The sequence below is a fragment of the Anabrus simplex genome, chromosome 4, assembly GCF_040414725.1.
Source record: "Anabrus simplex isolate iqAnaSimp1 chromosome 4, ASM4041472v1, whole genome shotgun sequence".
Taxonomy (NCBI): domain Eukaryota; kingdom Metazoa; phylum Arthropoda; class Insecta; order Orthoptera; family Tettigoniidae; genus Anabrus; species Anabrus simplex.
The window spans coordinates 128,349,875-128,367,146 of NC_090268.1; the positions used below are offsets into that span (position 1 = coordinate 128,349,875).

The 17,272-nt window shown below is 40.7% G+C and overlaps 1 protein-coding gene across 1 annotated transcript in view; it reads left to right on the forward strand.

The window, feature by feature from the left end:
- The window catches only part of LOC136872196 (uncharacterized), a 125,765-nt gene that overhangs the window by 80,035 nt on the left and 28,458 nt on the right, over positions 1–17,272 (forward strand). The window lies entirely within an intron of this gene.

Here is a 17,272-nt window from a genome sequence, read left to right on the forward strand (position 1 = left end):
AATCAGGCTTCATAACCTTAGTTATACCACGTAAAATGAGTTAAATAAATAAATAAATAAATAAATAAATAAATAAATAAATAAATAAATAAATAAATAAATACGTTGTTAGACTGTTAATTAAAAACCACAAATACCACTAAACCACCATCATTATCACCATCATCATCAGCAATATTATCATCATGTAAGTCAGTTCCTTGCCACTCAGATAATAGAGGCGCTGGCCTTCTGACCCCAACTTTGCAGGTAACATCCCTCAGTCTTCTGGTATTTGAAGGTGTTCAAATTCGTCATCCGGCACGCAAAAAAGAAAGAAATTCCTGCGGGACAAAATTGTGGTATTTGAACGCCTCCAAGAGCTATAAAAGAAGTTATGGGCACGTTAAACCTTATAGCATATTATTATTATTATTATTATTATTATTATTATTATTATTATTATTATTATTATTATTATTATTATTATTATTTCTTTGTCCCTTTTAAGGACAGATACTGTACATGGAGATTATAATCAGATATGGTAATCATGTTGCAACTCTGGGTCTCCATATGATAGTGTGCCAACTGCCGAGACTAAAGTTAAATCCGTCAAGTAAGTTTCGTTTCGTTACTTGTAGACTTGCCTCATAAATATCCCGGTAGCCGGATGCTCCTTCCCACGGTCACCGTCTATTATTCACCGATGCCAAACGTCACGAAGATCGCGCTCCGACTTGTTGTAGAAACAACCAATTGAGTTGCTCAAATTGGTGCTTTGTGTGCCACATTTACGATGCAGTGCTGGTGATAAGGGCAAACGCTTCCTCAGTAAAAGCATTACTTGCTTTGTCAAATCATTATCTCTGTTTTTGTCATCAGAAACTACATCTTCCACATGTGTGTGTGTGTGTGTGTGTGTGTGTGTGTGTGTGTGTGTGTGTGTGTGTGTGTGTGTGTGTGTGTGTGTGTGTGTGTGTGTGTGTGTGTGTGTGTGTGTGTGTGTGTGTGTGTGTGTGTGTGTGTGTGTGTGTGTGTGTGTGGCCTACTGACTCGCTTTATTCATGAACACAGAATGAACATGCATTCTGGCTCATGCATTGTATCATAGTACTTCTTCACGATCAATTTAATAATAATAATAATAATTGTTCCGATGGGTGTATCTGTGGAACAGCAGAGGTGAAAGAAGGTGCTGGGATGAATAGGTCTCCACAACGAAATTAAAATTAATTTAAAATTTAACAAAGGTTATATTTTCCTTTCGAGATCAAGAAATAACAAGTATAACAGGAACTCAGTTGTATATCAACAAGTTAAGAATGTACAATTACAGTTTATTAATGGATTTTGGGCTTCGAGCCCCAGATTCACAATCCCTGAGCAATGAGCCCAACTTTACTTATACACAAGGTTCAACAAAGGGGCAGAAAACCCCAATCATGCCAAGGAGCATTTGCTCCCAATTACCCAGTTAAGCCTGCTCGAGGCACACAGAAAATACAATTTAAGAAAGAGCAACCCGCTCTCAAAGTTCAAACCTATTCAAAGGCCACACCAAACTCTACCTTCAAGCTGCCCTCCAGGCACACAAGAACAGGGGTAAAAATACCCAACCTACTGAGGCCTATTCACTAAAGAAACAGGACAATTACATGGCCCCAAAATACCAACTTGAGTGGAGGCGTAACTTGCACTCCTAATACACCTTTTTAAAACCTATTTGGCTCTTAGGCCGCTTATGCAAGGGCTAATCCCATACTACGGAGGTGACACGAAATGAAAATTTATTACATTATGAAGCGAAGAAAAACGGTTATGAAAACGTAGTCACCTCAAAAACAATATGAGAGGGAGCTCGAGAGGGTTAGGCACACTCTATCCCGATTTGTAGTTAAAGAGACAGAATTTATACCAAGTGTCTTTTACATTTTAAAGGAAGGTTACATGACAAAAGTTTCGAACCTGCCCCGAGGGTTAAACTGCTGAGCTAGCAAGAAATGAAGTTATTAAAAGGCCATTACCTTATGGAAGAACTGCTGCCCGAAGGAAGAGGCGCTTCCCGCCCCCTGCTGCATAATCACACTAGGAAAGATCTTACTGAAGTGGCCCGGAGACCAGAAAATCAGCAGTTTAAATACCCTCGTGGAACATTCGAGACCTTTCAAGAATGAGAACCCACACCCCCCTCAATTTTATTGGCTAGGATCAAGCAACATATCCATATCGGAGAAGACATACGTTATTGGTCAAAAATTAGAAAAATTCGGGATTGGCTAAATTCAAAACAAGCGGAAAGAGAAGGGTTATACTGCCAACCCAAAAAATGACTGAAGAAATTTAACAAAGAACAAACTTATGAACACAAAATTTCTCAAAAAACAGTTCCTTCACTTCGCACCAGGGTGCACAATTGTAGTTCTTCAGTAGTGCCATCTAGAAGAGAATGTTCACACTTCTCACTACAGAGAAAACAAATATATCGAAAAAGACACAGTTCAGAACTCTTCAGAATTTACAATAGCGACATCTTCTGAGAAACTTTAGAATTAACATGGTTGTTAAAGTTCAGGCTTCCTCCAGTAGAGGAGTTTCAACTGGCGCAATGTTTGAATTAGCGGCGCGGAGGTGTACCGCCCGGTACAATAATAATAGTCTAATAATAATAAAAGTTTTTAGAATTTGCATATTTTGTCGGACCGACAGAGATAGGTCTTATGACTACAAGGTATAGGAAAGGACTAGGAGTGAGAAGGAAGCGACCATGGCAATGATTAAGGTGGAGCCCCAGCATTTGCGTGATGTGAAAATGGGAAACCACTGGAAACCATCTTGAGGCCTGCCGACAGTGGGATTAGAACCCACTATCCGCCGAATGTAAGCTGATAACTACGTGACGCAAACCGCGGAGCCACTTGTTCGATAATAATAATAATAATAATAATAATAATAATAATAATAATAATAATAATAATAATAATACTTTCTTGGAGACGCTTATATGTTGCATGTTATACCATAACAGTTGTTTAAAAATCTGTCGGCAAATCTATCGATATTACGCTGACGTATACTTATGCACCTTTAAATAACCACCGGACTAAGCCGGGTTCGAACTTGCGAACTGAGGCTCAAAAAGCCAGCGCTCTACGTTTCGGTTCAGTCGCTTGCTTTTTTCCTTATTTTAGAATGGGCGAAAATAGGATTTTATAGTAAATTACACCTAGGCCTAAATCGTTGTTGCTGTGAGCTTGCATCCGGGAGATCGTGGGTTCGAATCCCACTGTCGGCAGCCCTGAAGATGGTTTTCCGTGGTTTCCCATTTTCATACCAGGCAAATGCTGGGGCTGTACCTTAATTAAGGCCACGGCCGCTTCCTTCTAACTCCTAGCCCTTTCCTATCCCATCGTCGCCATAAGACCTATCTGTGTCCGTGCGACGTAAAGCAAAATAGAAAAAAATTCGTTGTTAAATTTGTGACAGCGCCGAGAAATCGAACTCCACCTTTAAATGAAGTTTAGATGAAGTTCTTGAATTCTGCTGTTTAAATGTCGAAGGCTTCTGGAATGTAAGAGTATTATTATTATTATTATTATTATTATTATTATTATTATTATTATTATTATTATTATTATTATTATTATTATTATTATTATTATTATTTTGCTAGTTGCTTTACGTCGCACCGACACAGATAGGTCTTATGGCGACGATGGGACAGGGAAGGGCTAGGAGTGGGAAGGAAGCGGCCGTGGCCTTAATTTAGGTACAGCCCCAGCATTTGCCTGGTGTGAAAGTGGGAAACCACGGAAAACCATCTTCACGGCTGCCGACAGTGGGGTTCGAACCCAGTATCTCCCGAATACTGGATACTGGCCGCACTTAAGCGACTGCAGCTATCGAGCTCGGTGGAGTATTATTTTAAAAAGAATTATATTATCTGCGTCACATCGAAATGTTATTATTATCAATCAAGGCGAGGCCTGTTTCTCTAATAGTCGAGTGAAGTGATGTTTCTCGCCGATTCTCGTGACGTGTGGTAGGTATAAGTACACGTCAGGGCTGACAGACCACACACAACAGATGGTTAGTACCCCGTTACTAAAGCCGTTCAATGAACCACGAAATGTCAATATTTGTTGATGGCCCGAGTATCAACTGACAGCCACTAAAGCTTTAGGGCTACTTGTGGTTGCCCGTCATTTTTAATCGTAGTTGCGATCAACTGGACACGGATACCATAACACTTCTTCCTCGCCACAAGAATGTGCAGAGGCTTTGTATTGCTCCTTTTCTGTAACTAAGTGTAATTGTTCGTGTATAAAGCTTGTTCAATTGAAACTCGAATTAACTGGCGCCTTGAAAATCACATTATATATTATGATGTTTCATGTTGAAAGGGGCCTAACAGCTAGGTCATCGGCCCCTAATGGTGCGAGTTGCAACGAAATGAACATTAAAACTTCAAAATGGACCCACTGACTAGAATATAAAACGAATGGTGATAAAAAATGATCGTGAAACAAAACAATCAGTGGGATGATACGTATTATCTAAAGGGGTCCAAAATCCAGGTCACCAGCCCCTCATAATGGTACTTATCACTCGTAAAGCAGAACCATGGTGTCCCTACTGTAGTGGTACTAATCACAGGTAACGTAGGCTCATGGTGTTTCACACTCAAGGGCACTCCTCACAAGCAACACAGACCCGCGGTGTTCCTTACATAGTGGGACTAATCACGGGCGCCGGTATTCCCGTGGAGTTGCTCACATAGTGGTATTAATCATAGGCAATGTAGAGCATGTTATATCACATATTATGGCAACGTCCACAGACAACACAAACCCATAGTGTTCCTCGCTTAGCGGCACTAATCACACGTAACGTAGACCCATGGTGTTTCTCATTAGGTGGTGTTACTCATAGGTAACGCAGACCCATTCTGAACACAGTGGAACCTACCGGTTGAATACACACGGTGATCGTTATCACAAATAATGGTACTGCTCCTATGTAACGTAGATTTATGGATTTTCTCGCAAGGTGGTATTAGTCGCAAGTTGTCGCATGGTGTTTCGCACGTAATGTTATTAATCAGTATTCTCATGGTTCTAATGTCATCATCTCTTGGTCGCCTCTTTTAGTCTCCTGTTACGACAGGCAGGGGATACCGTGGGTTTAATCTTCGTTTGCGCCCCCCCACCCACCCACCCACACGGAGTTGAGTGTTTGGTCCGCGAGAGCTATTTTATTTCGCTCAAGTCCGCCGGCAAGCCGGTGAGGACCCCTATCCTCCACCTGGGAAGCGCTACGTGGGAATATCACCCCCCCCCCCCCCCGCTGCTACGATAGCGTAGTAGGTTCGTGGTCATTATATGTACACGACAATGTACACTATATCGAAACGACAGCATACTGGTGAGAGCTTGGAGAATCTATACATAATCACCCACGGATCTTAATACTGTGAAAGAACGGTTCAACCAGCTACCTTCAACGTGGAGAATATAGACAAACTTACTCACCTCGTGGATGGGAAGCCGCGTGCTATTGGCTAGAATAGTGCAAGTAAAGGAACTGACCACCATACCGCAAGTAAACTGAAGCTCACGATGCCTCATCATTGGTCATTGACCTAGCTTTCCATTCTTCCTTACCAACCTTCCTTGGTTAACTCGCCTTCTCTTCCAACCCCAATGATATACGATTTACGAGTCCTAGGGAGTCATTCATCTACACGCCGTTAGTGTTCGTTGGCTTTATTTTATCGATATTTTTACCCTTAGAAGACTCATGATGATGATGATGATGCTTGTTGTTTAAAGGGGCCTAACATCGAGGTCATCGGCCCCTAATGGTACGAAATGAAACGACAAAGTAAAAGTTCAAAATCATCCACTGACCAAAATAAAAAATGTCATGAAGAATGAATGAATGAATGAATGAAAATGAATTTAAAACAATCAGTGGATCTGTCTCAAAAAACTATCATAGTTAATAGTAGTACAGACCAAGCGACCACTTCCAAAGCACAATCCTGAATCGAGAATGCTTGGTGTCTAAATGGGTCCAAAATACAGATCATAGGCCCCTCAGAATGATACTTATCGCTTGTAATGCAGAACCATGGTATCCGTCCTGTTGCGGTACTAATCAAAAGTAGCAGAGACTTGCGGTATTCCACACATTATTGTACTACTCAGAGGTTATGAAATTCGACGTATAATACAGACCTATGTTTTTCTCACTTTGCGGCGCCATTTACAGGCAACGCAAACCTATGGTGTTCAGCACATAAGAGTACTAACCACAGGGACCTCTCCCTATCCCGTGGTGTTCCTCATATAGTGGGTACTAATCATAGGCAAGGCAGAACCATGGTAGCTATCATCCCATGGTTCTGCTCATATAGTGGTACTAATCGCAGGTACTCAGGTACTGCAAAAGCCGACCGCGCGGTGCTCCTGTGTGCTACTAATCATAAACCTATTTCGTACCTAATATAGTGGTACTACGCACAAGTAAAAGCGACCCTTGGTGTTCTCCGCGTGGTGGTACTAATCACATGTAGTTTCATGGGTCGAATGCAATCATCCCTTGGTCGCCCCTTTTAGTCGCCTCTCACGACAGGCAGGGGATATCGTGGGTGTATTATTCGTCTGCCTCCCCCACCCACAGGGGGTGTGTGTTTGGTCCGCGAGAGGTATTTTATTTCCCTCAAGTCCGCCGGCAAGCCGGTTAGGACCCCCTATCCGCCACCTGGGACGCGCCACGTGGGAGTATCACCTCTCCCCCTGCTACGCCTGCGTAGCAGGTTCGTGGTTAGAAGACTCAGATCTCTTCCCCCGTATCATTAGCGATAAAAGGGGATGGTAATCATTATGTATTTAAGCTCGAGGTCCCGTGGTTGACAACCCAATCTCCCAAGTTGCAAACCCTTTTAGTTGTCCCTTATGATAGAGAGGTGCTACCATGAACGTATTCTATGAACCCACTCACAGCTTTCTTTTTGACGTACCAGCTAGGGATATTTGTTCTCAGCTATGTCGAACCATCCCTGGCCTAAAACGGAACCTCGGCCTGCAAGAGACATCGGAATTCATACTAGCGGATGACGGGAGTACTGCTGATCTCATCATTCTCTTTATGTGTGAGAGTGGATTAATCAAGGCGTTCCAAACTTCAATTTATCAATGTCCTTTTCGGCTTAATATAATCATTTTTATTCCTCCGTTTAATAAATAGTTTTAACGTTATTTTCAATGTTGTTGGCAATTAATTTGTTCAGAGAGGGTGGTTACGTAGTTTTACTTCCTCTTAAAACAACAATCACCTCCTTCTCCTCCTCCGAGGTCATAGAATACAATGTGCGGCTGTGTTTACAAGGAAATCTCCGATTCTTGTGTGTTTATTTGTTGAAAGTTTCCTGAGTTCAGTTTTTTGACAGTATACTCACTCCAGATCCTTGGCTGAATGGTCAGTGTTGAGGTCTTCGGCTCAGATTGTCTCGGGTTTGATTCCCAGCCAGGACAGGGATATTACTCAAGTTTGGTTAATTCCTCTGAATCGGGGATTGGTGTATGTGTTTTTCTCAACACACTCCTCTTCACACACACACCCATAATAAACCATACTACCAACCATCACTGAAACGCGCAATAGTGCATACATCCCTCCAAATCAGGTTGACGTCGGGAAGGACATCCGGGCGTAAAACAGGCCAAAGTCTACATATACGACTTGGCATGCACGACCCCACCAGGATCGGATAAAAAGGTGCAAGTCGAATTGACGTACATGTTACTCTCAATGTTTGTCTTTTGGACCATCTGCCTGAGGGCTGGTTGGATCCTCAAATATCATCACCAAATGGTAAGCGGTTATAGAAATGTCGCAAAAACTGGTGGTGGCGTTAAAATGAGGTGCACTAGGCAAGATGTTGAGTGAGGTAGTTTGCCATTGCTTTCCTCACTGGGCCAGAAATTGCTATTGCAGCACGACTGACCCTGTGTGTAGCAAGTTTCGTAACACTCAGATGCACTAGTTGTGCTCTCAATGTCATTACTCATTACTCAGCATCATCCATTCCTCAACAGCTTTCACACTGTCACAGCTATAAATGAGCCCGGACTTTCGTGGAAGCTACATTTTTATTTGTCCTGCAGCAATGGACATGTCTGTGTCTGTTGGGTCATCAGCCCAGAGGCTGCTTGGATCCTCAAATAGCACCACCAAAGGCTATGCAGTTGTAGGGAAACTGCAAAAACCAACGACAGAGCCCAAATGAGGTGTACTAGGCAAGATGATGAGTGAGGTAGTTTGCCATTGATTTCCTCACTGGGCCAGAAATTGCTATTGCAGCACGACTGACCCTGTGTGTAGCGTTTCGTAACACTCAGATGCACTAGTTGTGCTCTCAATGTCATTACTCATTACTCAGCATCATCCATTCCTCAACAGCTTTCACACTGTCACAGCTATAAATGAGCCCGGACTTTCGTGGAAGCTACATTTTTATTTGTCCTGCAGCAATGGACATGTCTGTGTCTGTTGGGTCATCAGCCCAGAGGCTGCTTGGATCCTCAAATAGCACCACCAAAGGCTATGCAGTTGTAGGGAAACTGCAAAAACCAACGACAGAGCCCAAATGAGGTGTACTAGGCAAGATGAGGAGTGAGGTAGTTTGCCATTGCTTTCCTCACTGGACCAGAAGGTGCTACTGCAGCACGACTGATCCTTTAAGCAACACCTTTCATAACACTCAGACAGTAGTTGTGCTCCAAATATCATTACTCAACACCACCCATACCCCAGCAGCTCCCATATTGTAACAGCCATGGATGAGACTGGGACTTCGGTGCAAGCTACACTTTGCTCTGGCCTGTGCCAAGAGACGGATACAAAAATACTGCATCCATCAAAAAATGGCAATAGGCGGTATGAGAAGAAATTTCATCCCTCAACAAATATCAACAGCTGAATCTTGTCATGCTATATTGGTGTCCATGTTATCTTCAATGTAGTTTTACAATTTTATTCGGAGATGTCGATGGTGATGATGATGATTGTTTTAAGGGGCCTAATATTGATATTGATGTCACCGGCCCCTAATGGTACGAGGTGGATGGAAATGTAACGATAAATACATTTATAATTGTATCCACTGACTAGACTTCAAAACAAATTATGATGAAAAATGCTTATGAATTTAAAATAATCAGTGGATCTAATGCGCAATACCTGATTTTCTTATGAAATGATAGAGACAATAGGTTAAGGTAGAATAAGGCATTAAAACTGAAAGTTAAAAACACATTAAAATACACAGAAAACAAAGTAAACAAAGTCAACAGAATAGAACGTAGTTAACAATGAATTAAAAAATTAAAAGCACGATAAAACAGGACACTATCCCTCATAAAACAAATGACGAGGTCTGCTGACTGCTCGTCATCTCGTAGGATGAGGGAGATTGTACTCGGATATTTTGGATTTCGGCGCAGATCGGCCAGGTCCACGTATTCCATAAGTATGTTTACCACGTTAAGATGACCGCCGCAACCGACGGTATTACGTTTTAGAGGCCTAAGAAGTCTTACATTTTCCCGCTCTTTGTGGTCCTTGTCTTTCTTTTGCCCATACCTTCATTTTTCGGAGGATCGGACAATTTAAATTTTCTTTCTGATTAGTGATAATAGAGGATGGTTGCCCAGTTGTACTTCCTCTTAAAACAATAATCACCACCACCACTGCGTTCAAAAACAACCGGTAATATAATAACCTAAAAATTGATGTAACTGTGTTGTGATAATAGTTTACGCCATAGCGATAAAACTAAATGTTGGATAGGTGTCGTTAAGTTAAGGACAGAATAGCAGTCTGGAAAGCTTGTGAGTGTTCACGTGAAATCACAGTAGAGCGGTGGGATCGATCGCGATAATAGACGGTGAGCAACAGATTGTCTACCTGCCTTCATGTGTCCTATCGACGCAGATTGCCAACTCCCACGCACGCCACGAATAATTGATAAGTATGCGGCGCGTATGCTGCCACCCTCCCTAGATAAGTATACTCGCCCTTCCGCACTGTAGCGCCGTCTCCTTTGTTCCCAACTGTTGGAAATATGGATGTTTTATGGTCGTTAACTTGAAGGCAGTCGAGTTCCTTGGAATTTTCACCTTCTACCAAACTCAAAACGATTGACTAGTAGAGAAAGTTCACATTCTCTGTAGAACTGTTATAGCGATTATGATTATAATGATGACTGTTGTTTAAAGGTGCCTAAATTTTACATCATCGGATCCTGATGATGATGATTATGATGATCATGACTGTTGTTTAAAGGGGGATAACATCTAGGTCATCGGCCCATAATGGTACAATGTGAAACGAAATGATAATTAAAATTTTAAAATGTATCCACTGACTAGAATTTAAAGCAAACTATGATGAAAAATGATTATGAGTTTAAAATGATCAGTGGATCTAACTCGCAATGCCTAATTTTATGATAAAATGATTAAAAAAGAGATTAGGGCAGAATAGGGCATTGCCTCGGAATGCAGTAATATATGTTATTCAAATTAATATTTATATAACACATTAAAATATAGAATAGGAAACACTACGTTTATACAGGATATAACAGCCCACTATCCCTCATAAAACGGATGACGAGGTCTGCTGACTGCTCGCCATTTCGTAGGATGAGGGAGATGGTACTCGGGAATTTTAGACTACGGCGCATATCAGCCAGGTCCACCCACTCTGTAAGGATCTGTACCACGGTAAGATGACCGGTGAAAGTACACACCGGAGAGGTTCTCCCTTCAGTAAATAGGACTGCGTTACTACACCGTCGCCAACGGCCGTAGCCGTGTTGAAACACCGGATCTCGTGAGATCTCCGAAGTTAAGCAACATTGGACGTGGTCAAGATTTGAATGGGTTGCCACGCGCTGTTGGTGGGGGTAAAGGAATCGAGGAGCGGAAAGGAACTGGCCACCCTAGCGTACGTAAACTCCGGCTCGGGCACACCTCTGCGGAGGTTCGGACCTGCTTTCGGGCAGAATACACCCTTTCCTTACCACACCGTCGCTGGATCCTGATGATATCAATTAGAATTATTATTTAAAATTTACAGTCGGGATAAGATGAACATTTACATGAATTTAAAATAATACAAATAAAATAATAAATAAAAATAATCATTGGATTTGATTCCGACTATCTTGTTTTTCATAAAACATAAATATGAATGTAAGGATTAGAGTGTGATGGAAATCAATAAGACATTGATTTAAATTCATTTTTATAAAAAATTAAAAAGTAAAAACACATGCAACTAAAGAAAATAATTTAAATACTTCAAGTCTAAAAGCAATGGCGTACTTAGTGTAAAATGGTTATGAAAAATACATATTATTTTACTACTCTAGAAAAGTCAATAAATGACTAGAATAAAATATTACTGTTAAAAAGACACAAGATAATAAGACCACTACCGTCGCCTGACGAATAATGAAGTTTACTGATTGTTTTATAACATTAAAATCAATTGTTTCAAATACTGTTACCATATGTTTTCTTGCGGGTAGTTCATAGATTTCTTACTCAAAATTAGGTTCCTCAGTCTACCGAAACTAACAGTTATAAAATAACTGAGTCGAAACTAAAAGAAAATGGCTTCAGATACTAAAAAAGACAAGTCTACCGATTTCTCGTCATCTCGTGGAATGAGGGATACAATCCTGGGAGGTTTTAGACTAGGTCGGAGATTGGCCAGGCTCCAGCGCTCCCAGAAGATGTGAACTAGATTGCGTGCCAACACCCTGTATTCAATCCCAAACCACTCCGCAGTGTTGATGCGGAGTGAGGGCATATGACGCTGATGGTGATCCGTCCGTCGGATGGAGACGTTAAGAAGTGAGGAGACTCCTTGGTGATATTAGACATTAGTAGGCTATGTGTTGACTCCGCATTGCACCTTCTCCCTATCTCATTTTCATAATCATCCCACATCCAGACGTGCAGGTCGCCAATGGGCGTTCAAATAAAAAGAGCATGTTCTTGGACACTGTCGGTACTAAAAGCCGTAAGTTAAACAAAAACAAAAAGAAGATATTTCATTTCCCTTTGTAAAATATGATTATAAATGTGTCTCTCATTAAAACGTGTGACGCGATGTTACCTAGCAACCGTGCAGGCTGTGATGTGAAGTATTGATGGATGGCCATGGCATATAGATTCATGGCCTGCGCAACTCTCAAGGTACTGTTGCCAGGTAACGGGACACACATTTTGTTACATGACACACTTTCGTTACACAAATTTTCGGATTATGATGTTAGTTGTTTAAAGGGGCCTAACATCTAGGTCATCGGCCCCTAATGGTACGATGTGGAACGAAATGTGAATAATGATAATTCAAATTTTAAAATTAATCCACTGATCAGTATTTAAAACAAATAATGGTGAAAAATGATTATGAATTTAAAATGATAAGTGGATCTAATTCACGTCGTCTTATTTTCTCTGAAAATTATAGAGAAAATAAATGAAGGTTAAATAAGGCTTTTTTTGCTATTTGCTTTACGTCGCACCGACACAGACAGGTGTTATGGCGATGATGGGACAGGAAAGGGCTAGGAGTGAGAAGGAAGCGGCCGTGGCCTTAATTAAAGTACAGTCTCAGCATTTGCCTGGTGTGAAAATGGGGAAACCACAAACCATCTTCAGGACTGCCGACAGAGGGGTCGAACCCACTATCTCCCGGATGCAAGCTCATAGCTGCGCCAACTCGTCCGGTAAATAAGGAATTGCCTTGAAGTACAATCATATATACATCAATCAAGTTAAAAATTTAAAACGCATTACAATACATAACAAAAACTAAAAAAGAATCATCAAAAAACGTAGTTAACAATAAAATTAAAAACAGATAAAACTCACTTTTATACACAAAAAGCATGACTACGTCTGTTTTCGGATGACATATTTATGTCAATAAATATAATTTGGTTGTGGATATTATCCGGTCCGGAAACATGTCCTCGCAAAGTGCCAAAGCACTCCAGCGTTCACAGTACGAAGAGGCATTTTATATGTCCCTTTCACTCCTCCAGGAGTCTTCATGGCCTGTACGAATCGACTTTGTTTCGCAGCTCTCACGTATACAGGGATTGAAATGTCAACTGATTGTGCCATGGCACGATCTTGAATACTTGAGTTAAAAGAACTGACCCTCTATCCAACAACTTCGCTAGGAGCACAATAGAATTTAGCCGTTGCTTGATGTAATTGTAGCTGCGTGTAACGTGTCACTTGTCGAGATTGGAACAACTCAGTCACATTTAGACTATCGATCCTCATTCCTAATTGAGCTGAGACATTTCGTCACATCGGCCATTACAAGTGGACAAGGCTTCTTGCACTTAACGAATCAATGCTACACCGATCGATGTATAATTGTACTGAATGGGAAATTTAAATGCGCAGTGTTCATTTCGTTACCAGCAACGGAAAGAAACCACCAGGAAGAAGAGTCAACACAACATGTGAAATAAATTTCAAGATATTGTTAAAGCGGAAGGCAGCATCAGCTTAATTGAATATTTAATGGGCTGCTTCTTAAATAAAAGCTCAGACACACTTCACGTTCTATTCGCGGATAACAGTTTTCAAGATATTATCATCCTCACAACTGCATGAAATTATCCTCACCAGTAAAAAAACAATGTTATGGAGCTTTAGTACTAGCATACCATGCTGCAACCATACCACCCAGGCCCCACACTGGGCGCCAAATGCAGCCATACCATGTTGAATACACCGGTTCTTGTCCGATCACCGCAATTAAGCAACATTGGGCGTGGGTGGGGACCGATACGGTCACAATACCAATACCTTACGAACATAGAAAACAAAATCATTGAAGCAAGCTCGTGCTCGGATACGTTTCCCAACATATTCTCCTTGAAATACTACTTCTATATACTACCTTTCACTTGAACATTTTTTCCGTAAGTACTTATACAAGCATTTTGGCCCAAACTATTTTTCACCAATATAATTTATAATAATGCTTATAGTGGTAACCGAACTGGCCCCGTGGTGTAGGGGTAGCGTGCCTGCCTCTCGCCCGGAGGCCCCGGGTTAGATTCCCGGCCAGGTCATGGATTTTTCTCTCGACCTGAGGGCTGGTTCGAGGTCCACTCGTGATTAGAATTGAGGAGCTACCTGACGGTGAGGTGGTGGACTCGGTCTCGAAAGCCCAGAATAACGGCCGAGAGGATGCGTCGTGCTGACCACACGACACCTCCTAACTGCAGGCCTTGGGGTTGAGCAGCGGTCGCTGGGCAGGCCAGAGCCCTTTCAAGGGCGTGAGTGCCGTGGGGTTTTTATAGTAATAACTGCAGATTTGTTTCAATAAGCATTGAACACTTCTGGTATTTCGAACGTCCTGTCAAACGATGCTCAAATTATAATCTCAGTTCTAGGCAGTGAAAAACTAAATTGCAATGAGTAAGAGAATTATGAGAGGGAGGAAAATAACTGTGCATACCCTAAGAAGCCGGAATGCAGTGCAACTGCTAGTACCAAAGGCTCTGGAAATTTTAATGTGAAAAAAGAAGAGGATCAATTATGATGATGATCGTGATAAATATGTCGATGTTTTAAGAGCCAAACATCGCGGCCATTGGCCACTGATGGCAGGAAGTGACGTAGATGGTAATTAAACTTACCCATCGACTAAGATCAGAAAGTAAAGGAAGAAAATAAAACACTCAGGACTAAAAATCAATGTCTTATTTTAATAATCGTGAATAAAACGAATAAACTTATTTTAATAATAATAATAATAATAATAATAATAATAATAATAATAATAATTGTTACGGAGTTATCCGTGGTAGTTAGAGGTGAAAGAAGGTGCTGGGTGGAATAGGTCTCAACAACGAAATTAAAATTAATTAAAAATTTAACAAAGGTTATATTTTCTTTTCGAGATCAAGAAATAACAAGTATAACAGGAACTCAGTTGTATATCAACAAATTAAGAATGTACAATTACAATTTGTTAATGGTTTTGGGCTTCGAGCCCCCAGACACACAATCCTTGAGCAAAGAGCCCAACTTTACTTATACACAAGGTTCAACAAAGGGGCAGAAAACCCCAATCATACCAAGGAACACTAGCTCCCAATTACCCAGTAAAGCCTCCTCGAGGCACACAGAACCCAAATTTGAGAAAGAGCAACCCGCTCTCAAAGTTCAAGCCCATCAACGGCCACACCAAACTCCACCTTCAAGCTGTCCTCCGGACACATAAAAACAGGAGTAAAAGTACCCAACCTACTGAGGCCTATTCAGTAAAGAAACAGTACAATGACATGGCCCCAAAATACCAACTTGAGTGGAGGCGTACTCAGCACTCCTAATACACTTTATTAAAACCTAATTTGGCCCTAGGCCGCTTATGCAAGGGCTAATCCCATACTACGGGGGTGACACGAAATAAAACTTGATTACATTATGAAGAGATGGGAAACTGTTATAAAAATGTAGTCACCTCAAAACTATATGAGTGGGAGCTCGAGAGGGTTAGGCACTCTCTATCCCAATTTGTAGTTAAAGAGACAGAACTTTATACCAAGTGTCTTTTACATTTTAAAGGAAGGTTACATGGTAAAAGTTTCGAACCTGCCCCGAGGGTTAAACTGCTGAGCTAGCAAACAAAGAAGTTATTAAAAGGCCATTACCTGATGGATGAACTGCCGCCTGAAGAAAGGGGCGCTTCCCGCCCCCTCCTATATAATCACACTAGGAAAGATGTTACTGAAGTGGCGAGGAGACCAGAAAATCAGCAGTTTATATATCCTCATGGAAGATTCGAGACGTTTCATGAATGATTACAACCCGCCCACAAAATGTTATTGGTTACCGAACACAGTTACAGAGCAGGTTGGGGAAGAAAGCCCCGATTGGTCGAAAATGAATTTAAGAAATTCGGGATTGGCTAATTTCAAAACTGGCGGAACGAACGGATTAACATTGCCAACTCAAACAATGACAGAAAGAAATTTAACAAAGAACAAACTTATGACTACAAAATTTCTTCAAAAAAAAGTTCCTTCACTTCGCACTAGGGTGCAAAATTGTAGTTCTTAAGTGGTGCCATCTAGAAGAGAATGTTCACACTTCTTGCTACAGAGAAAACAAAAACGAATCGAAACTGACATAGTTCAGAACACTTCAAAATTTACAGTAGGGACATCTTCTGAGAAATCTTAGAATTAATGTGGTTGTTGAAGTTCAGGCTTCCTCCAGTAGAAGAGTTTCAACTGGCGCAATGTTTGAATTAGCGGCGTGGAGGTGTACCGCCCGGTACAATAATAATAATAATAATAATAATAATAATAATAATAATAATAATAATAATAATAATAATAATAATTGATATGTCATGAAATAACAATTAAATGAACAGTACAACACATTTTTGAAAAACGTTTTATACAAATTCAGCATTAAAACGAATTAAGTTAAAAAGAAAATTAAAGTGAATGCCAGGCATCTTGTTAAAACGCCCTAAGAATTAAAAAAAACGAAATAAAGTTTGCTAAAATTCAATTTAAACTCGATAAAAGAAACCAGTGTTTCTCATAAAACGAATGACAATATATACTGACTGTCGTAATCACGTAAAATGAGGGAGATGGTATTAGGCAGGGTAAAAAATTTTCACACATCATTCAGATCCACACACTCCGCGGAACATAAACTACAGTCAGTTGATCGCTTATGTGGAAATCGAACGACGGATACGCTAGCCTCTTTTAAGAAGATTTACTGGAAAGTAAAATAATTCCTGTGGGACTAAATTCCGGCACCTTGGCGTCTTCGAAAACCGTAAATGTAGTCAATGGGTCGTAAAGCCAATACTATTATTATTATTATTATTATTATTATTATTATTATTATTATTATTATTATTATTATTATTATTATCTGTCGTACAATGGTTAAAAACCCAAACCCATGGCACATCATCTCATTGATGGTATTTGCCTATCTACTGTAGAACTACCCAGTTGTATGGCTTGCAGATGTTGTAGTGTAACGTGTCAGCGTGACGAACTCCTCGATGATGATGATGTTTGTTGTTTAAAGGGGCCTAACATCGAGGTCATCGGCCCCTAATGGTATGAAATGAAATAACAAAAAGGTCAAATACATCCACTGACCAAAATAAAATAAAAATTGTCATGAAGAATGATTTGATTGAC